This window comes from Herpailurus yagouaroundi, unplaced genomic scaffold, assembly GCF_014898765.1.
Source record: "Herpailurus yagouaroundi ecotype Mexico unplaced genomic scaffold, PumYag 100, whole genome shotgun sequence".
Taxonomy (NCBI): Eukaryota; Metazoa; Chordata; class Mammalia; order Carnivora; family Felidae; genus Herpailurus; species Herpailurus yagouaroundi.
The window spans coordinates 84,724,766-84,748,652 of NW_024412391.1; the positions used below are offsets into that span (position 1 = coordinate 84,724,766).

The 23,887-nt window shown below is 43.4% G+C and overlaps 1 protein-coding gene across 21 annotated transcripts in view; it reads right to left on the reverse strand.

The window, feature by feature from the left end:
* The window catches only part of NRCAM (neuronal cell adhesion molecule), a 291,038-nt gene that overhangs the window by 211,879 nt on the left and 55,272 nt on the right, over nt 1–23,887 (reverse strand). For all 21 annotated transcript variants that reach the window (XR_005789490.1, XR_005789491.1, XM_040472965.1 and 18 more), the window contains exon 2: nt 18,736–18,894. The gene's annotated coding sequence lies outside the window, so the exon portion shown is untranslated. The remainder of the gene's footprint in view (nt 1–18,735; nt 18,895–23,887) is intronic.

The following is a 23,887-nucleotide window of genomic DNA, read 5'->3' on the forward strand; positions in this document are numbered from 1 at the left end:
GGATTCCCTAAGGGCTATGCCCTTATGAAGTTAGGGGAAACAAATAAACAAACAAACAAACAAAAAACCACCTCACCCTGCAAAGCAAGATGGCCGAGAAACTGTCGCTCTTGACTTTGATACTGAGTGAATGATCAGTTTCCTTGACAATCTGAAATCAGAAGTCACCAGAGACACCACCCCGCCCCCAGCTTTTGGATTTTAGGTTCTGATTTACACTCTCTGCGTGATCAACCCAGTCTAAAGGCACCAAATTAACTGAAACCAGTCCTGTTTCTCTCCAGAACAAACCGAACTCCTCTATGTAGGAAAGGACTCTCAAACCAGTCCTTACTGAATTCCCATAAAGTACCAACAAATATGATATCACAACAAAGACGCTCTGGTCTCTCTCTCTCAAAAATAAGTAACATTAAAATTTTTTTAAACAACTGAAAACCAAAAAACGTAAAAATAAACAGATTCCCAGACCTAGAATATTATGAAACTTCAGAATTCCAAAGGCAAGGAGAAAATCTCAAGAGTATCCAGACAAGTCAGTACCTTGAATAAAGAGAAGGCAAATGAAAAAGGAATTGGGAAGGGGGAAGAAGAACTAGAAAACAGAAGCAAGGAGCATCACACAAAAAGAACAGAGGGGTGCCTGCATGGCTCAGTCAGTTAAGTGTCAGACTTAGGTTCAGGTCACGGTCTCAAGGTTTGTGAGTTCAAGCCCCACATTGGGCTCTGCGCTGACACCGTGGAGCTTGCTTGGGATTCTCTCTCTCCCTCTCTCTGCCTCTGCCCCTCCCCTGTCTGTCTGTCTGTCTGTCTCTCTCTCTCTCAAAATAAATAAATAAACTTAAAAAAAGAAAAAAGACCACAGAAGGGAGGAAATAGGATGGAAGGGGCAATGGAAACCAGAATAGCGCTAATTACAAGCCTAGAAATCAGGCTCTCACAAGGACGATACCCCTGAGATTCTGATCATAAGCCAGCAAGGTACCGTGGTTTCAGATTATTGGCACCTGGGTGCCTGACAGAAACACATTAAAATCCTTCTTGAGACAGGTCTCGGGATTCACAGATATTAAGTTCAATCTATTATAGGCTCATAAATAATACCACCAAGCACTCAGGGGAATAGGCTACCATGAAGGAAAATCAGAATAACAGATCTAGATACTCTAGAACTTCAAATGTTAGTGTTATCAGATACTAATGAAAATTATTATATCTGAAATGGTTTTTCAAAAAGCATGGTAAAGAAAATCACAAAAGAGGGGCACCTGAGTGGCTCAGTCACTTAAGCAGCTGACATCAGCTCAGGTCATGATTTTACAGTTTGTGAGTTCGAGCCCTGCATCGGGCTCTGTGCTGACAGTTCGGAGCCTGGAGCCTGCTCCACATTCTGTGTCTCCCTCTCTCTCTCTCTGCTCCTCCCCCGCTCACGTTCTGTCTCTCTCAAAAATAAATAAACATTAAAATTAAAAAAAAGAAAATCACAAAAGAACATATAGTGGAATAGTATTCAGCCTTAAAAAAGGAAGGAAATTCTGATACATATGCTACAATACAGATGGACCTTGAGGACATTATGCTCAGTGAAATAAGCCAGTAGAAGAAACACAGACACTGTATGATTCCACTTATCCAAGATCCCCAGAGCAGTCAAGTTCATGGAGACAGAAAATAGGATAGTGGTTGCTAGAGACTGGGGTAAGGGAGGGTATGGAGTTGTTTAATGTGGGTAGAGTCTCTGTTTTGCAAGGTGAAAAGAGCTCTGGAGGTTGGTTGCCCAACAGTGTGAATGTATTTAAATAAACCATACACATGGGCGCCTGGGTGGCGCAGTCGGTTAAGCATCCGACTTCAGCCAGGTCACGATCTCGCACTCCGTGAGTTCGAGCCCCGCGTCGGGCTCTGGGCTGATGGCTCAGAGCCTGGAGCCTGCTTCCGATTCTGGGTCTCCCTCTCTCTCTGCCCCTCCCCCGTTCATGCTCTGTCTCTCTCTGTCCCAAAAATAAATAAACGTTGAAAAAAAAATTTTTTTTTTAAAATAAATAAACCATACACTTAAAAATGGTTAAGATAGTAAATTTTTGTTATCTGTATTTTACCACAATTAAAACATCTTTGTAATCACAAAAATCTAATGTTATAAAAGTGAACAGACAGATTTGCAAAATAACAAGTGAAACTTTTGAAAATGAAAAATAAAATCATTAAAAAATTTTTAAACACTTAATAATATGATAAACATATCAGCCACAGCTGAAGAAAGTATTATTAAAAAGAAAACAGAGCTAAATAAATGATCTGTACTATAACAGAAGCAGAAGAAAAATATGAAGGACAATTTGAGTCATAGAAAAATCAAATGAGAAGGTCTAAGTAAATGTAGTTAGAAGTTCAAGGGGGAAGAACAGAAGTGAGGCAACATTCAAAGAAATAACGGCTGTGAGTTTTCCAGATTTGATAGAAGACACGAATTCAATGCCATAGGAGCCATAGTATATACCAGAAGGATGAATGATAAAAAGAAAATACCACTTAGACATATTATAATAAAACTACAGATCTCCAATAACAAGAGAATATGTGTGTGTGTGCGTGCGTGTGTGTGTGTGTGTGTGTGCACGCGCGCACGTGCGTCAGCTTGGTTTCTTTTTGTTTTTAATTTCTAAATTTTATTTAAATCCAAATTAGTTACCATATAGCATAACAATGGTTTCAGGAGTAGAACCCAGTGATTCATCTCTTACATATAACAGCCAGTGCTCATCCCCACAAGTGCCCTCCTTAGAACCCATCACCCATTTAGCCCATCCTCCCACCCACCTCCCCACCAGCAACCCTCAGTTTGCTCCCTGTATTTAAGAGTCTCTTACGGTTTGCCTCCCTCTTTTTATCTTATTTTCCCTTCCCTTCCCCAATGTTCATCTGTTTTGTTTCTTAAATTCCACATATGAGTGGAATCATGTATTTATCTTTCTCCAACTGACTTAGCATAATACACTCTAGTTCCATCCACCTTGTTGCAAATGGCAAGATTTCATTCTTTTTGATGGCCAAGTACTATTCCCATTGTATATATAAACCACATCTTCTTTATCCATTTCTCAGTTGATGGACATTTTGACTCCTTCCATAATTTGGCTATGGTCAATAGCGCTGCTATAAACATTGGGGTGCATGTGCCCCTTCAAAGACCAGAGACTATCTTAAAAACAATCAAAGAGCAAAGGCTTAAACCTCTGCACAGAGCGGAAGTTAAATTGCCTACAGACTTTGCTTCTGTTACTCAGCCTAGCTTAAGTACAAATACACCGGTACATCCAACCATTTTCGAAAACAATCCTCCATTATTTGGTAAAGTCAGAGATGCACATACACTGCTACCCAGAAATTAGACACCTTAAAAAAAGCAGCAAAAGAAAACAATGACAACAACAGCAATAAACATTGCCCGTGTGTGACAAGAGACATACACAAGAAGGTTCACAGCAGCACTGCTTGTAATCATACAAAAATTTAAAAATAGCCCAAAGGGATATAAAATTGTGGTATGTCCTATGGGTACTATATACTGTCCTAATTTTTGACATTGAAAAACAACACCTTGAAGGAATCTCACAAACAAAATATTAAAAATTATTATGACATTAATTACATGTGGTTCAAACTATGTAAAACGAAACGCTGATTTAGGGTCACGTTCACTTCCTGGCAAGGGGCTGTGATTGAGGAACAGAACACAAGCAAATAATAATGTTAGACTTCCTGTGTTGTTGTACCCATTTTTATTCTTCTCACCTTACGTATATGTTATATTCATTTTAAAAAAATAATAGTCAGCAGTTTACTATTTAATTCTAATAACTCCATAAGTACTATCTGATCCCCATTGTACAGATGGGGAAACTGAGGCACAGAAAGATTAAGCAACTTTCCCAAGGCTCCAGGCTAGCAAATGGTGTAGCCAAGAGGAGAATCTAGGCGTTCAGTATCCATAGCCCCTCTCTCTTTTGTATCTATGTAATATTCCATTCTCAAGATAAAAAGAAATGAAAAGGAGAAAAAGCCTTGACATCAACACTCCAAGGACTAATGCCATTTAAAATGTTTTTCTTTTTTTTTTTTTAATTTTTTTAAAACATTTATTTATTTTTGAGACAGAGAGAAACACAGAATGAACGGGGGAGGGTCAGAGAGAGAGGGAGACACAGAATCTGAAACGGGCTCCAGGCTCTGAGCTGTCAGCACAGAGCCCCATGCAGGGCTCGAACTCACGGACCATGAGATCATGACCTGAGCCGAAGTTGGACGCGTAACCGACTGAGCCACCCAGGCACCCCTAAAATGTTTTTCAAAAAGCTCAATATGTTGCATGTATCTATCTATATATGTGTGTGAGCATCACAAGAAATGTGCATCGAAAAGCTAATAATCATTTTACCTGTGTAAACTTTTTCTTCATTTTTTAAAATGATCTGCGATGAATCTCACTTTATACTCAAAGGAAAAAAACCAACATTATGTAAATAGACTCTTGCCCTTGGCTTTTTAAAAAAAAACACATATCCTAAATCACGTGGCAAATTGCATGGTAAGCCTAATTACATCTTGCCTGGTAGATAACAGATAACTGTGTTACTGGTTCCAAAAAAGGGCCCTTATTTTATATCCAGAGGCAGCCAGCCAGTGTTCCAAATTTCGCAAAAGTTTTAAGAGGCTGGTGCAGAGTTGCTTTGGGCAGGTCTGAATACGCACCTCGGCCAATTTATGTGGCTTCAGGGCAATCCCACCAGTACCCAAGGCAAGAGGGTACCCGGGCTGGGGGCGGGGGATCCTCTGTGCACAGCCCCCAGGGCTGAATGAGAGACACAGAGGGAATTTTATGCAACAATCAAGAGACAGACTCACGGTACAAAGAGATTAGCTGCCTGACTAGCAAGTTTAGAAAAACAGTCCGTCAACGGGGGTGCCAGTTTCCTGCTGACATTCAGGAAAGCAGGGGAGGCTGTGACGGGGCTGTGTGGAAACTGCTAACTGTGTAGTTGGTGCCCAGCCCGCAGGGTCGCTCAGGAGTTGCATCTGTTTTGTTTTCCAGAGGAGGGGGGGAAAGAATGCATTTCTGCAGAGTTTTTGTGTTCTGAATATATAATGTAGTTTTTTGAGTACAGCTGACGCCCGATGTTACGTTAGTTTCAGGTGCACAACTTAGTGATTCAACAAGTGCAAACATTACGCTTCTATTCGCCGCAAGCTTAGCTGCCATCTGTCCTGACACATCGCTCTTACAACAGCACTGACCGTATTCCCTAGGCTGTGCCTTTCATTCTCATGACTTATTCCTTCCATAACTGGAAGCCTGTATCTCCCTCCCCGAAGCTCTCTTGAAGGTGGGAGAAAGCTGTTTACAGACAGGTAATGGTAGAGTCTGGTAGAATTCGCCAGTAAAGGAATATGGAGTCAATCTCTCAGGATTCTGCGGAAAGCCAGGCTCCACACACACACCCAAGAAGTCTGGGTTTGTAACATTTTTCTTTTAACAACTTAATATATCAAAATAGAAACGGCATTGACTTTCTAAAGGTAATTACTCCAGATGTACCCAGCACCACTGTCCACAGAACAAACCAGAAGAGCACTGTGGAACATCCGCTTTTCAAGGACATCTATCTTGACGGCTCCTTCACTTACAGCTTTGTGAACTGCAGCAGATTGCTAACTTTTCCTAAGCTTTGGCTCCTGGCTCGTGAGACGGAGATAATACCACCTGTGGATGCTCTGGAAATATCCCTTCCGTTCCTGTCCCGTTTACTCACCCCAAGCCACACCACACCACACACACACCATGCCTTCTCAGAATGATGGAGCCCCAGAAAACAGCCTTCAAAGGTCACTCTTGTCTGGCTCACCACCTCCCAAGTCAAGATGAACAACTCAAATGTATTAAAGTGAGAATTGGGAGTTATGTTTCACTTTAGATTTCATTTAGAAATAACAAATTACAAAACAGGAGCTGGAAAGGGAACGTGCTAATGAATATTTATGAAGTCGGCTAACCAGAAATAAAGACAAAAGCTGCCTTTTCTTGTCACATTAAAGTGAAAACAAACAAGACCTGGAGGAGGCGGCCGGAGAGCCAAAATGAAACTCCGAATGCAGGGAGGAAGACGAGGAGTGCAAGCCTGATACAACACAGAGCCAGGACTGGGTGATACGAAACCCCAGGAATTCTAATGAACACCATCCCAGGAACGTTAATGGGGTTCCGTCTTCCACATCCAAGGGCAGTCGTTTTGGCTCCGGGTGAAAAGATCTAACTCTTGGCTTTCTAACCAGAGAAGATTGAGAAATTTAAATAAATATTAAGAACAAGAGGTTGAGAAATGTGCCTTTTTAATGAAGTACAGTCTCATACTCCTTCAACACCCGTTTTTGCCAAAGACAACTGTGTGTCACCGGGGGCAATGGCCTGGTGAAATATAATGAATAGAGGCTGAAGTTTCCTTGTTATTTTATATTGGGTATGTGCGCTTGGTTTTCACTTCCAAGTCTGGTGACGACTCGGTGGGGCAAACAGCTTTCTTATTCTGAAAAATGAACATCATCATGATATGTCGCTAAGTGTCAGAGCTTAGAGGTAGTACTTCGGCTTAGGAGCAGGGGATGTATAGGGGGAAAAAAAAAAAGTTGTTCAAGGGCACAGCTGGCCTGGGGGCAGGAGGAGAAAGCTTTCATTTCCATAGGAGTCTGAGGTTTTGAAAGCCAGCTAGAGTGTATTAAACTTTTAAAGCCTGAAAGTCACTAAAAATCTATTAGATCGGCTAGAGACCTCTTTCAAGGGAAGGGAGATTAGACAGAGGAGATTTGACAGCAACAATAGGAACAGAAATAAAACCCTTTCGTGTTATCGCCTCAGAGGCTTACGTTCTAGCACTTCAACTTTAGAGTACATAGGAATCCCTAGGCATCTTGTTAAAATGCAGATTCTGAGGGAGCAGGTCTGGGATGGGGCCTGAACTTCTGCATGTTTAGCAAGCTCCCAGGTGATGCCCTTGCTGCTGGTCTGTAGCCCGTGCTTTTCGTGTGTGAAACACGAAAATGGAAGCCAGAAGATTTAAGTTTTAGTGCCTGCGGCCACAGTAGATTTTGGAGGCCTGTCCCCGGGGCTCAGTTTTCTTGTTTGACAGACAAGAGCTTGCCCTAGTTACCTCAGGGGTCATTGTGAGGCTAACATTAAATAACATGCAAGAGTGCGTTGTAAATTGTGAAGAACAAAAGGGTGGCGGAATTATCACCATTATTAAAAGGAAGATCACGAAGGATAAATGACTGAAAGACCGACCCAAAGAGAGAAGCGGAATTAAGCTTAAATCCCATGCCATCTGATCTTAAGCAAGTTGAAGCTTTGAGCTTCAATGTGTTGAAGTTTAAGGTAGTAGGAGTAGCAGATTATCTTTATTTCCATCCATGCTGCTGAAATTTACTCCCCACCCCTCACAAATTTACCTTCCTATCTCAATGCATATATTGTATTGAAAATTTACAATCGGGGACGACGATTCAGGTACGTGTACTTCCCTAGGTGGGGGGCGGTCACTGCGACCGCTGTGACCTTGATGCCCCCCAGGGGACGACAATAACACTCTGTGCATGCACAGTCTCCACAGCACCAATGTTAACTGGGTAAAATGTAATGTAGGCTCGTATAAATGCCCAGATGCACCAGAGAACTTCAGAGACGGGTTGGAGATGGATATGGGTTAGAACAGTCAAGAAAGGCATTTTGGAGAAGGAGTGTGTGTTTCGAGGGGAAGAGAATGGCTTAAGGTAGCTTAGAAGCAGGGCAGGAACAATGTGGAGCAAAACCAAGAGGGAACTCCATTGCAGGAGTCCATCATGATGGCATACGGTGTCAGGCATCAGGCGTCGTACTGGATTCTCATGTGTTCGAACACTGATGCCCCTCGACAGATGTGGAGGGGAGGGTGGCACAGAATACCAGGGTAAGGACTGTCACATTCTCCTTATGAGACAGAGAGCCATCTGAAGAGTTTTAGCTTGGCACTAACAGGAGGAATGAAACTGGGTAATTTATTTTTTTTAAAAAGGCCCCACACCCAGTGCAGAGCCCATCCCAGGTCTTGAACTCACATCCCTGAGATCAAGACCTGAGCTGAGATCAAGAGTCAGACGCTTAACCCACTGAACCACCGAGGTGCCCCAAAACTGGGTATTTTAATGAGTTCTATCAGGGAGAATACCGAAGACATGGGAACCAGTAAGAATATCTTTAAAACTCAGTTTTCTAGCAGTGGATCCATTTTTTTAATGTTTATTTTTATTTTTTAATTTCTTTTTATTTTTGAGAGAGAGAGAGAGAGAGACAGAGCATGAGCAGGGGAGGGGCAGAGAGAGGAAACACAGCATCCGAAACGGGCTCCAGACTCTGAGTGGTCAGCACAGAGCCCAATGAGGGGCTCAAACTCATGAGCCATGAGATCATGACCTGAGCTGAAGTCAGTCACTTAACTGGACGCCTGGGTGGCTCAGTCGGTTAAGCGTCCAACTTTGGCTCAGGTCATGATCTCATGGTTTGTGAGTTCCAGCCCCACATCAGGCTCTGTGCTGACCACTCAGAGCCTGGAGCCCGCTTCGGATGCTGTGTCTCCCTCTCTCTCTGCCCCTCCCCAACTCACGCCATGTCTCTGTCTTTCTCAAAAAAAAAAAAAAAAGTCAGGGGAGCCTGGGTGGCTCAGTCGGTTAAGCATCCGACTTCAACTCAGGTCACGATCTCACAGTCCGTGAGTTCGAGCCCCGCGTCGGGCTCTGAGCTGACAGCTCAGAGTCTGGAGCCTGCTTCCGATTCTGTGTCTCCCTCTCTCTCTGTCCCTCCCCCGTTCATGCTTTGTCTCTCTCTGTCTCAAAAATAAATAAACGTTAAAAAAAAAAAAAAGTCAGACGTTTAACTGATTGAGCCACCCAGGCGCCCCCACAGTGGATCTATTTAATCAACTGAAAACTGAAACAAAATTTCTATTTACATATATATATATATATATATGTGTGTATATATATATATATATATATGCATATATGTATGTATACATATATTTTGTTGTTGTTGTTTTTTGTCTTTTGTTTTAAAGAATTATAGCACGGCACCTTTAGGTCAAGGACCCCACGCGCCGAACCCTCAGATCTGCTGGGCTTATTTTTGAAGGAAAGTACTATAGTGTGAAAAGCATGTATGATAGCATGCTGGAACTAGATAGAAAGCCAAAGGAAACCTAGGGAGACATAGTTCCGGGGGAGAAGAACATCTGGCAGCTGTGGCAGAACAAGGCCAGGCATTCTGACCGCTGGTCCAAGCGCTCTTTTCACCTCCACTATCCTGTCTCTGCCTCTTCGTATTGACACGACATGCCAAGGAAGAAATGCAAAATCCAATATTTTTAGTAGTAACTTAGAAACTTCTTAGTGGCTTCCCCTTATGTACTGACACTGAGGTCTTAAAAGAGCATTTAGTTTAAAAACCTAGTCCCATATCCACCCTTTAATCTTATCTCTGAGCAATTAATTGATTGAAAAAGTTTTTCCCCAGAGCTCCAGACTTCTTGCTGTTTCTTCTAAAGCCCTTCACAGCGATTTCACATTCATGAATATTTTACCAGTGTCCTCCCAAGATCAGAGTCTCAAAATAACTTAAATTGGGTACAAATAAATTACTCAGGGTGGTAGGCTTTAATTTATTTTTACAGAGAATATAAAGAAATGGCATATAATAAGATTGAAAATTATCATAACATCTATCAGATTTTTGTAACATACGGAAAGACACCTATTCAATGAAAAAGGTTTATTACATTAGCACAAAGCCACATACTAAATGTATATGGACATTTTCAAAGATACTATAAGAAATCTTAGTTATAAAGACAATGAATGTGGAGGCGCCTGGGTGGCTCAGTCGGTTAAGCGTCTGACTTGATTTTGGCTCAGGTCATGATGTCACCGTTCATGAGTTCCTCAGGCTCTGTGAGGACAGTGTGGAACCTGCTTGGGATTCTCTCTCTCTGTTGCTCTCTCTACCCGACCCCCTGCTCGCTCTCTCTCTCTCTCTCTCTAAGATAAATAAATAAACTTAAAAAAACCTTCAAACAAAAGAAAATGACTGTGGATACATGTTAGTGATCCATAAATACTCAGGGAAGCATCTCAGTGACTCAAGACTAAATGCTGTCTTTTCTTTCTTTGAAGATTTTTTTTTTTTTAAGTGTATATTCTACCAGCTCCTTCCCATGCTTTATTGGCCAAGAGCAGAGGAATTCCCTTGATACAAACCCAACTATCTCCCTCCTTTAGGTCCATTTTCTCTTGTTCTGTCCTCTGTGAACGTGGGCAAAACACGTCCAGTGTCTTCCCTAAAAAGAGCTCCATTAACTTGAAGGTAGAAGGGAATTATGTATGCCCGAATCCCCCAATCTGAAACAATTCCAGACCTTTCACTTTTCCCCATAGCACTTTCTTTCCATCTCTTTAGTCATTTCAGGTTCCCTTTGGAATGCAGTCCAATTTCTCCACACATTTTATAAGGGGACTAACAGTGTGGAAGAATTATTTCAATTTGCAGGTGATGTGTCTTTCATTACCCTCCATTCTCTACCAAAGCAAATGTTGTAATAAAAATGACATAAAAATGCATTCTGTATTGGAGCCAATTGGTCAGAAATTGCTGGTGATTACAATAAAGGTATAATTGAATGAGTATTTCCTGTATCCGGGCACTGAATACTTTGCTGTCAAATCCTGGCAACAGCTCTAAGGGGTAGGGGTCGCCATCCGCATTCTTCACAGAAGGACCTGGGCTAGACTGTCCGAGATCTTGATTCTTGATTCTGATCTTATCGAAGGGCTAGATAAAGATGCACAATCACAGACCCACACATGCATATGCATGGCATGGACATGTACGGTGGCTGCCAGAGGTCAAGCTTCCCTAGAGCTAGACTCTGTGATGGGGATTGCCATGCAGGGATTTTATGGGGGGCAGCTCTTGGGTTCAGCATGTAGGGGAGACTGAGCAAAGGAACCAAGGCAGTGGGGGAAGCTGGGCTGTGGTGCAGTCACAACAAAAGCCCCAACCGACCCTACACATCCTACAGAGTTGTCCTGAATTGGGGCAAGGGTCTTTGGGTCCCCAAACTGGCCAGTCATTGAATGTGCACTGCCGTCCTGGGTCAGGTGGCATAACCTTGAGGGAGGCAACTCTCTGTAGCTGAAGCCTGGGGACAACCAGCAAGGAGGGACCCAGCCCTGAGCTCTCTCCTGTCAACACTCCCAGAAGTTGGGCAAAGATTGTCTCTGTCCTAAAGGGGGCAGGGGACTTGGGTGGCACATCACACAGCTCAACTACAGTGACTATTTTGTTTTTTTAGTTTATTTTGAGAGAGAGCAAGAGTAAGCTGCGGAGGGACAGAGAGAGAGAGAGAGAGAGAGAGAGAGAGAGAGAGAGAGAGAGGGAAACAATCTCAAGCAGGCTCTGTCCTCACTGTCAGCACGGAGCCCAATGCAGGGCTCAAACACATGAACCGTGAGATCATGACCTGGGCCAAAGTCAAATGCTTAACTAACTGAGCCACTCAGGTGCCCCTACGATGACTATTTTCTGATCCCCAACTTAGGATATGGTTCTATGTACCTATTTATGGGTTTGTAAGGGATAGAAATCACATAGCTTTAATGCTAAAGAAATAATAATAATAATAATAATAGATCAAGGCGGGGGAAAGAACCACAAATACTGCTTAGGCTTATGTGTAGGAAATGAGGAATCTGCCTCTATTCTGTCCCTTTGCTGTGACACAGTCTCCATGTGACACACACACACTAAAATGACTCTAAACAAAACATGGAAACTTTGCTAGCAAAGAAGGGACACAGAAAGGGCAGAGAATAATCTGAAATATCAGTAACACGATTATTACCCAAGTGGATAACCACCATTTTGAACAGTCCTGGTCAACATTAATATACATGTCTTCCAAGTGAAAGATGTTACAAGGGATAAAAAAACAAACCCAATTAGTGGTTGTGCAGCCTCAATAATTTTTTTTATCTTAGGGGCGCCTGGGTGGCGCAGTCGGTTGAGCGTCCGACTTCAGCCAGGTCACGATCTCGCGGTCCGTGGGTTCGAGCCCCGCGTCAGGCTCTGGGCTGATGGCTCGGAGCCTGGAGCCTGTTTCCGATGCTGTGTCTCCCTCTCTCTCTGCCCCTCCCCCGTTCATGCTCTGTCTCTCTCTGTCCCAAAAATAAATAAACGTTGAAAACAAAAAAAAATTAAAAAAAATAATAATTTTTTTATCTTCAATCTTTCCTCACAGATTTTATCTTCTAAATGATATTAAAAGGACATAATTGCCTAGGATGGTTCTTGCTTAAAAAAGACCATACAAACAGCACAAATACTTATGCTATTGATCATGAAGTGCAAGTTCTGTTTCATTTTCCATTTTATAATGGGAACAGTCGGAAATGTTTTTAGAGTTTCAAATCAAAACTATGTATTATTTATTGTGATCTAGGTAGCCGTTATGCAGAAGCTTTTAAAAAGCTAGAAAGCAAAAATGGCTTCACAGGGCATGAATTTGAAATAGATCCCCAGGGGATAACGAATCCAGCTTATATTGTGGGAAAATGCAAAGAGCCATTAATTCATATTATGCTGCCCGGCTATTCTATTGATGACTGCGAAAATAAAGTCTCCAGTCACCATTCTCGTTGAGACATGAGCAGCCAGATATCGGTGCAGAAGCTGGAGTTCAAAAAGTTAATAATAAACCTGAATCCAGAATAATTTCGAAGCGTGCAAACAACAAAAGGCAGTGGAGAGTGAAAATTCAAACGTAGCAACGTCATCTGATTAGAAATCCGTTGTCATTGTCCTCCACCGAAACTGTCCACAAATTGCTGATGTAGTCTATGACCTCTGTAGAGGGATTGAATTTAGTATCCAAAGTTGGTGGCTCAGCATTTCCTCTCCCCTTTCTTTTTAAAACCCCACACTACAGAAGGGCACAGGGTAACACATTTTACTGTTAAATATAATTTGAGCCTGCTGGAAGACGGCCCGCTCACAAGTGTCACCCTGGCAACTCACCTATGACTTCGGCTTTCTGATAGGAGTTGTTCCCAACTTTCCTCACCACCCCCCGCCCCCCTGCAGCACCATTCTGTGCTGTAGCCACAGGGTAAAGCGAGGGAGGGCGGTCTTGAATGCCATTTCAAACTCGAACTACTTTTCTAAGTGGCAACTCCAAAGCTCACGGAAACTCTATCCCGTGCTTCATTTTTACATGATAGTGCTTGCAACACTCACTCTGGGTTCTGAGCAGAAAGCAGCCAGCCAATACCGTTGCACTGTGTACCTGGCCCACAGTAAGAGAGTTCAGAGGAAGACCCAACCACGAATCCAAACAACAGTGGTGAAAAGACGTCACGCCCTTCCCTAACCATCATACCGTCTTGCACTCACTATCTTCCGTGGCTCCCATGTCTGTCCGTCCCTGTTCATGCTGTCGTTCTGCCAAGACAGCCGAGCTAGGTGGAGGACAGACCCATCAATGTCTCCCTACAACTGTCCCCCACTTCCCAAATAAGGGGCGGTGCCCCAGCTTCCCATATCCGTGATCGACCTTTCCCACTGCCGGTTCCATCGACACCAACTGCCAAGGGTTGCACGTTATGGAGACATCGTGTTACTATGTTTCTTTCACCCAGAGAATACAAGGGAGAGAGAAAAAGAGACACAGAGACAGGCAGAGGCAGAAAGAAGCAGAAAAAAAAAAAAGACCAAAACAGGAAGGCTCAGTTCTTGGGTCCTGCACATAATTGAGTGTAAACTCTTTTGTTACTGGTGGCTTTCGGGATGAGTGAATCATGTTCTGTACACGCACTCTGACCACTTACAGCCCACTGCTTTCGCAGCAATGACTGACCATTCTGTGAATTTCAGAGAACAATGCCTTGTCCTTGAGACCAGCTACAACTCGCATGCACGTGCCCTCATTCTAAGCTACACCAACTCAGCGTTTCCATAAATTCATTTTCTATACCTAAAACCCATTGGGCGTTGCAATGTATTTGACCAAATCAGAACTATCCCGGGCTGAAAAGAGTTGGTTTGAAAATAATTAATGAGCATCTTTTATTTATTTATTTATTTTTGGTATGAAAGTTGCATTTTCTCTAAAAAGGAGGAAATAAAACTGAGAAAGAAATAGGATGTTTCAGGAAACTGGGCTGGGCGGCCAGTATTTGCACTGTGTGTGAAAATGCCTAATACCCTGTTACTGAAAGTACCTAGTAGGGAAAAAGTGATGAATGGATGTTGAGGTGATTGTCCTTTTTTTTTTTTTAATTTTTTTTTTAACGTTTATTTATTTTTGGGACAGAGAGAGACAGAGCATGAACGGGGGAGGGGCAGAGAGAGAGGGAGACACAGAATCGGAAGCAGGCTCCAGGCTCTGAGCCATCAGCCCAGAGCCCGACGCGGGGCTCGAACTCACGAACCGCGAGATTGTGACCTGAGCCGAAGTTGGACGCTCAACCGACTGAGCCACCCAGGCACCCCGGTGATTGTCCTTTTTTAACTAGAATATTTTCTTTTTTTTTTTTTAAAGGCTTCACTCCTAGCATGGAGCACAATTGTGGGGCTTGAACTCATGAACCTGAGATCAGGACTTGGATGCTTAACCCACTGAGGCAGCCAGGCACCCCCTTTTTTAACTAGAATTTAAACATGGGTGGTGGTTTTGATTCTACACTGATCCTTCATGTCAGGAGTGGAACCAGCTTAGACAAAACAAAAACAAAAGCCATGTTAAAACTTTAAAATCACAAAAATTAAAAGTAAAACCTTGGGGCTCAGTCGGTTAAGCGTCTGGACTCTTGATTTCAGCTCAGGTTATGATCTCACGGTTCATGGGACTGAGCCCCGAGTCGGGCTCTGCGCTGGCAGTGTAGACCCTGCTTGGGATTCTCTCTCCCTCTCTCTCTGCCCCTCCCTCATGTGCACACATGCTCTCTCTCCCTCTCTCTTTCAAAACAGGTAGGTAAACATTAAAAAATAAAAGTAAAATAAAACCTTAATCAGAGCCTAAAATAATAAAGCCAAATCTGTTCGTTGAATATAGAGCGATTAGCCAAGGCAAATGCCATCAATGTGAACGGATTTCCTCAGTTCAAGTCTTATTATTCTAAGACATTTAGGTAACGTGACACTACAATAAAGACGTGCAATGAGAGGAAAAAAATGAATCGGTGGAAAGGGCAGCCTGAGTGTGAACAGACCAGGCCTCTGCCTCTGCCTCTTAGCATTAGGTCAGCTGCTTAATTTTGCTTCAAATTCATTTCCTTATGTGTAAAAATGCAAGTGATAGGTCAGCTGTTCTTTAAAGCTTCTGGAAAGTCGGTAGAGAAACAGACTAGAAATAGTAAAAAGGGAGCATTTTGTGATCTTCCAACAGGTCTTAAGGGAAAAAGTCAGTAAGCTAATCAAGGCCACAGTAATCAAATAAAATTCACTCAAAATAGTACTATTGTCAGTATTATTTGAATTTAAAATTTTTAGCCACGCCATTCCCTCAAAGAAGGCTCTGAGTAACGTCTGACTCGGGGAGACGTCTCTGAAACAGTGCAGCCTCTGTTATAACAGGCTCACTTAATGACGTTCTGGATGATGCTGGGAAAATCCAAAGGAAGGGACCCTGATGTACCCTGAAGAATGTGGGAAAAATCCTGCTCAGTCCCCCATAAGCCATACTCAAGTCTGCGCAGAGCAATGAAAGTAAGGAACAGACAAGAAACCATGATTTCAACAGAAAAAGAATCATACTTTGAAAAGCAAAGCTTGTTTCTTAGATAATTTCTGTAAATACCGTGAATTAAAGTGGAGAATGGCACTGGCTTGTAACTCCTAAATTTTATGGGTTTCTTTTAAATTTATTTTTTATTTATTTTGAGAGAGAGAGAGAGAGAGAGAGAGAGAGAGAGAGAGAGAGCATGAGCAGGGTAGGGGCAGAGGGAGAGAGAGAGAATCCCAAGCAGGCCCACTCTGTCAGTGCAGAGCCCGACACAAGGCTTGATCTCACCAACTGTGAGCTCATGCCCTGAGCTGAAATCAGGAGTCGGACTCTTAACTGGACTGAGCCACCCAGGCATCCCAAATTTTGGAGTTTTCATTGTTTTTTAAATACCGGTTTCGATTTCCTTTCATCAAACTGAAAAAGCCCCCACATTTGTCCCTAGGAAAAAAATCCCCATTTATTCCACTAAGAAGACCAACAAGCAGAGATACAAATGAAATGGCAGGCAATGTCAAAATGAAATGGACTTTGAGAATGCAGCGAGTTGTGTTTTAAGTATCTGAATGAGTAATTTTTTTGCTGAAGGACGGTGGACATATAATGTTCTCCTGGCATCAGATGTACAACATCGTGATGCAACAATTACATACGGTACGAGACGCTCACCAAAATCCATGTGTTACCATCTCTCACCGTACAACGCTATCACAATATTATTGGCTGTATTCTTTATGCTGTAATTTTCATGATCTATTTATTTTATAACTGGAAGACTGTACCTGTCAATCCCCTTCCCCTAGGTCACCCACCTCCCCACATTCCCCCATCTGGCAACCGCCAATTTATTCTCTGTATCTGTGAGACTCTTTCTGTCTTTTTTATGTTTCTTTGCTCATTCGTTTTGTGTGTTAGAGTCCAAATCTAAGGGAAACCATATGATGTTTGCCATTTTCTGTCCGACTTCTTTTGACAGCTTAAGTACCAAATCAAATTGATAGTTCATGAAAGATTTGTAACGATCGCCTCTAGCTCCCAAATCAATGTTTCTAGCCCGGAACCCTCCCCTAACCACCACACTTAGTAACTTCCAGCTGCCCAGTGGCCTTGTCTATCTACATGTCCCATGTATACCTCAAAGTCCTTTCCTCCCCAAGAACAGGTCTGCTTCCCTCCCCTAAATTCCTAAAAATGTCACCAGAGTCAGAAACCTGAGAATCCCAGGCCCTAACATTTCTCACTTCCAAGGCCCAAACTACCACCAAATCCAGCACAGTCTAGCTCTTTCAAAGCTCTCTTCCTCTCTGTTCCTCACTGCTTCCTCCCCAGTGTCAGCCCTCCCATATCTTTGCCAGGTCAGTGCAAAACAAACCTTTCTTCAATCTTGCTCACCTCCAGCTGTCCCTACACTCTCTCCAAGGCAACATACCTCAAATACCAATGACTAGGGTACCTGGTGGTTCAGTCAAGCAGCTGACTTCAGGTCAGGTCCTGATCTCGCGGTCTGTGGGTTCGAGCCCCACACTGGGCTCTGTGCTGACAGCTCGGAGCCTGGAGCCTGCTTCAGATTCTGTGTGTGTGTCTCTCTCTCTCTGCCCCTCCCCTGCTTGCACTCTGTCTCTTTCTCTCAAAAATAAGCATTAAAAATTTTTAAATACTAATGAATGCCATCTTTAAAAAGATTTTTTTTTTTATGTTTATTTATTGTTGAGAGAGAGAAAGACAGAGCGCGAACAAGAGAGGGACAGAGAGGGAGAAGGAGACACAGAATCCGAAGCAGGCTCCAGGCTCTGAGCTGTCAGCATGGAGCCCGAAGTGGGGCTCGAACCCATGAATGGCGAGATCATGACCTGAGCTGATGTCGGACGCTTAACCAACTAAGTCACCCAGGCTCCCTCCAATGACTGCCATCTTAAAACCCCTCAGTGCTTACACACACACACACACACACACACACACACACACACACACACACCCACACACACACACCCCTTTCATACCCTGTGGTTCAATAACCCTAACAACTTATTCCGCATGCAGATTTCACACCCGCATCCCGCTGCTCCTGTCTACAAGACCCTAGGCCACTCCACTAGGCCAACTCCTATTCATCTTTCAAGGGCCACTTCAGGGGTTACCTCCTGTAAGCAGCCTGCTTTTTACACACACAGTCTCTGGCCCCAGGCTGCCTCTGCTTCTGCTGCACTCCTTAATGCAGTCTCAATATACTTTCATCATATTGGAATTGGTTATCTATTCATGTGTCTGTCTCTTGCACATGACAGATATTCCTTGAAGGTAAGGACTCACCACCTCTGCTCCTTGAGATCCTTGCAAAGTTTACGGAACCATATTAAAAATGAATCAAACCATATAAAGAAAAACAGATTGGAGGATATAAGGGTATTTTGGAGGATTCCACATAGTCATTGTCTTTCTTACTTATGCAAATAAATCTTCATGGTTTACAAAGTGCTTTCACTGAAGTTGTTTTGTTTTGTCCTTAAAACATTCCTAAAAGGCAAGGTAAGGCTATTATGAAGGCTCTGAGAGACGCTAAAATACATAAGAAAGTCTTTTGAGAAGAGAAATGTTATTGATTTCTCAAGGTGTGCGTGCGTGTGTGTGTGTGTGTGTGTTCAAATAAGTCTTCTTAGATCAGAGCCACAACATCAAATAAATTCCTGTTCTGTCAAAATAACCAAGTGATTTCCTTCGTAACTACTGAAAAAGTCTCCTGAAAAAGAAAAACTCTCAATTCTATGCAGAGAGTGTTCAATAACCTGGTCTCTTATTCACTCTTTTCCAAGAAGTAGATTTTGGAAGACAGAACAGCTAATTTAGATTTCTAAAGACAAAGAGAGGACTGATTAACTCTCACCTTCAGAAGAAACACTGGGGCCCACAGTCTCCTGAAAGTTTCCCTGATGTGTGAAAGCTGTCCTTTCCTCAGGATGATGCCAACAGCTGAGAGCAGCTTTGGTCAAAGTCTTCAGCAAACAGGGGTAGTGGGCGCTAAGGAAGAACACCACAAGGATTCCTGAGAAAGAAAAGAAAAGAAAAGAAAAAACATAGAACAGTGTAAATTGTTTTGGGTTAGTTAATTCTATTAAGCTGATATTTCACTCTACCTACCACCTTAACATCGACAAGGGGAACTTAATACATCTTAAATTCCGTGATTCATTTTAACCACACAGTTCTGCACTTGAGACCATCAATGTCTTAAGACTTTAAGCAATTTAATGGCAACAGGCAATGAAAACAGGTAACATAATTCCAATTACATCTTAGTGTAGGATGAAAGCCCGAGTGACCCCTAAACAGCAGGAAACAACTGTGCACACAAATTAGGGGGTGGGGGGAGAAGGCACTTGATCTTATTCTATTCTTATACTTCATGAGAACACCATGTGCTTTATAATCACATCGACACACAGGCTGTGGCCAGGAAGAATCTAACACCGACAGAAAAGAGCAAACAATGAAGAATGAAGTATTTGATCAAGGTTGACGATGTCAGAGAAGAACTCAGCAATGCAATTACATTTTAGAGGTGGCTTTGAAGGCGGTAAGAAAAGAAGGCATCTGGGAATAAAGAGAGTTGCTAAACACACTAAGAAAACAAGTGTAAGGTTAAGGTAGAGCTACACATAATGAAGCCTTCGTTAATCGGAAACCAACTAACAGAAGTACTCGACTACTGTGTTTCTTTAATGCCTCACTTTGATGAGAAAGGGTAAAAATCGCAGAAGGGAGCATTCAGAAAACCTCTTTAAACCAGAACTTGGGGGTCAGTGTGTAAGGAGGAGAGCAGAAGCCAAGAGCACTACACCTGCTCCCAGCACTAATGGTCTGACCTTGGGCTTGCTAAGTGCTTCTCTACCCTGCAGGCACTTTTAACGATACTCGGAGAGCTTGTAGAAAGTATCTCTGGCTTGCCTCACCCAGGCCAAATAAATCTTCGACATGAAATCAGAATCTCAGGTGGGATGGAGCCCGAGCACAGGCATTTTTTCCAAAGAGACAAAGTCTGAGAAGACGGCTCATCTAGCTCTGACATTCTGCCTCGTCCCCATGGTTTGCACCTGATAATTCAAGTTTGCTTAAAATATTGTTTTTAATGTTTATTAGTTTTTGAGAGAGAGAGAAAGAGAGAGAGAGAGAGAGAGAGAGAGAGAGAGAGAGAGAGAGAGACTGTGAGTAGGGGAGGGGCAGAGAGAAAGAGCCTGAAGCAGCCTCCAGGCTCTGAGCTGTCAGCACAGAGCCCGATGTGGGGCTCGAACTCAGAAACGGCCAAGTCTTGACCTGAACCACCCATGTGCCCCTCAAGTTTGTTTTAAAACAAATACAATTCAGGGGCGTCTGGGTAGCTCAGTCAGTTAAGTGTCTGACTCTGCATTTCAGCTCAGATCATGGTCTCCCAGTTTGTGGGGTTGGGTCCAGCATAGGGGCTCTGCACTGACACTGCAGAGCCTGCTTGGGATTCTCTCTCTCCCTCTCTCTCTACCCCTCCCTGCTCTCTCTCTCTCTCTCAAAATAAATAAATAAACATTAAAAAATAAAATGAAACAAATACAGTTTAAATTAATAGTATCCAAAGTTTAAGACCCTATAAAATCACATCGTTGCCCAATTTTCAAGAAGGGACTGATGCCCTGAGAAATACGGTGATGTAGGTAGGGTCCAAGCAAAAGAACACCACTAGGACAGAATCAAGTCTTTAGGGGAGGTAAAGTTGGATCCTGAGCTGGGGCTGGACTCGATCTCTCCCAGGCCGGGCCGTATGACCGGGAGACATGGAGTCACATGCTTGACCGGGAATCGAGGCCACGGGCTCTCTGGGCCCCCACTCCTTACAGAACAATAGAGATCAAAGCTAATCCTACTTGCTAAGTTACAGTCCTTGATATGAGCTGGACATCGTGCGTCTAAGAAGTGCTTTAATCCAAACAAACTTCTCGGACCTCACTACTGGTACCGGAACAGTTTATTTATAATTTCTAAGTGAGGCAATTGAAGCCCAGCGAGGTCAGGCTCAGCCCCAGGATGAAGTCGAGAGTTCACAAAGCTAGTCTCTCTCCTAACCGTGGGCCGGCGTGTGGGGAACACAGTGACCCGGCGGGTGGGGAACACAGTGACCCGCAAGCCGCAGGCGAGGCTCCTCCGCTCTGGGTCTACTTAGACGGCGCTTGCCCCCGCGCATGCGCAGTCGCACCCTGGGCAGTGGCGCCTGAAGCATCCCGCGGGCTTCCTGGTGGCGGCAGAGCTCCTCTGATGAAATCCTACTTCCGCTGTTCCTGCCAGGAGTAACATGGTACGGAAGGATTTCCATTCTCCCTGCACAACACACACACACACACACACACACACACACACACACACACACACGACTATACCACACGTGCGCGTGCACACACTCCCGAAGACTTAATGACACTATTTTGAGGGACGTCAGCTTGGGCAACTATCTGAAGAGTCACCACTGAAATCTGCCCTAACCGCCTCAGGCCCTCACGAATATGAGTTTAAAAGCCTACCCGAGGGGTATCTGGACCACCATTTACAATTCACCGAAACATTACCGAACGTTTAAATATTTTATTTAAGAGGCTGAGGCAAAAATACTACTGTTTCTGACACCTCAGGCATATTCCAATTGTACAGTGGCAGAATTACCTTCAGTTTAATGACAATGCAAAAAGAGGGTTTTCATTAGACACGTCTGGGAAAACATGAAAGAATGATGGTCAAAATACAAGCACAAAATTTTGGGAATTGGAGGGGGCCTCGACAGTCACTGTATCCAACCACCCATCTGCCTATGGCCCGATCCATTTTAAGGGACTCCGTATGGAGACGAACATCGCTTCCTGTAGCTTTCACTCATTGGTCTCAATGCTGGCCTTTGGAGACATATCCAGATTTGCATTCTGATGTCAACTGCCTAACCACAGCCCGCTGTTCTGAAAAGCAGGGATAAGTTGTGGTTTTAGCAAGGCGGCCGCTGACTGGATACCCCTGAGTATCCCACAAAGGCTGGCGGAGGGCCCATGAGGTGGCTCTGTGCAAGGGTCTCGCCCCAGAAGGGAGACAATGATCAGCCAAGTCCATCAAACTAGCTCTCTGGGATCTGGAGTGGACATCAGGTGTCAGAGGAGGACCTCCCGAATATGCAAAGGTAAGCAGAAAGGCCAAAAGAGAAACCGTGAGAGAGAAGAGTCATCCTTGAAGTTGCCTGACCCTGACAGCTTCCCCCTTTCCAGACCCAGGCAGGGGAGCTGGGTGGCAAGTCCCTGCTCCTTAGGGCGCCCTGAGTCTCTGTTCTCCACAAGTCCAAATGGGCAGTACGTACGGAATAAAATTATAGAACCTCATTTCCTGGCCGTTCTTACGGCTGTTTATCAGCTTGACAATGAAGATCTCCCTTATCGTTCTGTAGGTATTGTTGTTAGGACCAACTAAAGGCTTTATTTTTACCCCATTAAAATTGCACCTTTAAAAACGGAGCTCATTATTCCAGCTTGCCAAAAATTCGCAACCTCTCAATTCCGCCCCTCCAAAATATTTGTTCTGCCTTTCACCTTCATGCCGCCTGCAAATTAGACAAGCATGCCATCCAGAATGATGTTCATGCTATGATAAGAACACTGAATAAGACACTACTTCACAGAGCAAACAGTGGTATGGAAAACAGCAAAAACCAGACCGGTCAAGAAATAAAAATGAATGTAGTTTAGCATTGAGGTCATTACTTAAAATTAATAATTCCCAATTCTCCAAATTGACTGCAAATCATCTGTAAGATATAAATAGCTATGTAAACTGACGGGACCACGCAATTCATCTGCTGGATAAAGGTTTTACCATTTCCTTGGTAAAAACCCGCAAAACCCAGAAGGATTAGATTTCAGCATCATTAGAGAAAATTAGGCCATAGTTGCGATAATTGGCAACATGAACTTTGTAGTTAGAATAATTACCTGTGCAGCAGACCAAGAAGTTATGTTTGAGAAACATATTGCAAAACCAGAGCCACGTTAGTTTCATCCTTCCCAGAGGCAATCATGGAAATTAGCAGTCTGTCATTTTAGGTCATCTGGTATACCCCTGCCAAAGTGAAATTGTTCTCCAAAGATCTCAACTGCTTTGTCTAATTTAGCTTTCAGGAAGCCTCATGGGATCTCTCCTTAGAGTAAAAAGCCCCACACCGAAGAGTTTTTTAAGTTCTTGTGTCTGCTTTTCTTAGTTTTTCTGTCTGTACCCTTACGGTCAGACTGTCAAGCTCCAGTCTCTCATGGTGGTCAGTGTGCCCTCCTGGAACAACCCAACCCGTCCTCACTGCTCTACCTGGGTACCCCTGGTCGTCCCAGGACTGACTGTGTAAATAAGACTGGAAATCTTCAAAGGGAGGGCTCCTTGGGCCTGTCTACAAAGCAAACACACGAGTGTGTGTGTAGATTTCCCACCATCTCTGTTGAAGACGCAGAGGCCTTCTTGCCTTGCTTCTTTTTTCTCAGCTGTGTCGAATTGTGACACTGTTCTTTCAACAATTACCATCTGATCCACTGGGGTCAAGGTACTGCCCTGCAAGCCACAAGAAACACAAAGACAACTAAGCAGCTTCTGCTCAAAGACAGGCAGAGATGAGAGATAATAATACCATCTTGGGTCGTATGGCATTTTGTGGTTTAGTTTTCACAAAAGTAATCTAACTTGACATGGAAAAATAGGTATTTTTCTTGCCATCTTATGGATAAAAATAAAGGTTGAGCAAGGTTGGGCAAGTTATCGATCATTCATTACAGCTAGTGAGCAGCAAAGCCAGGACTTCACAGAGATGAGCTTTGGGATTCCTAGTCTATGTTACTCGCACAACCTCACAGGTGCATTCATTGTTCACGCAGATCGAATGACTACCCACCAACATACATTGAAAGCTTACTCCATACTGGGTACTTTGGACATGTATTTGATCCATATATTCAATAACAACTTTCCGATGGTGGGCATTTTAGTGTCCCACCTAATAG